The sequence below is a fragment of the Panthera onca genome, chromosome B3 (genome assembly GCF_046562875.1).
Source record: "Panthera onca isolate mPanOnc1 chromosome B3, mPanOnc1 haplotype 2, whole genome shotgun sequence".
NCBI classification, from domain to species: Eukaryota; Metazoa; Chordata; class Mammalia; order Carnivora; family Felidae; genus Panthera; species Panthera onca.
This window is the reverse complement of record NC_138344.1, coordinates 102,140,747-102,141,106: the sequence shown is the minus strand read 5'-3', so window position 1 is coordinate 102,141,106 and position 360 is coordinate 102,140,747.

Sequence of the window (360 nt, the reverse complement as noted above, 5' to 3'; positions counted from 1 at the left end):
GTACGTCATTCAACCATTCAGCATCTCATAATATATTGGTTTGAGAATGTGCATAAGCCCAGCACACAAACACACACATTTTGACTTTATTTGTTAAAGGATGATTCTATATGAGTATTCATGCCTAAAAACTAAAGAAACTTCTTTTTCAAAATGACACCCATATTACTTTGAAAATTGAACAAGTAAACTTTTCAGAATTTGAGAGATTTATGGCCTTGCTAGAATGATAATCATGTTTAATCATCAAAATGTAATGTTCTGCTAGAGATGTAGTATATTAACATGTTCCCCGCAAATATATAGCAATATATAGAAATTTCAGATAACCGCATAGGCTAGATCATAACTGCAAAATCA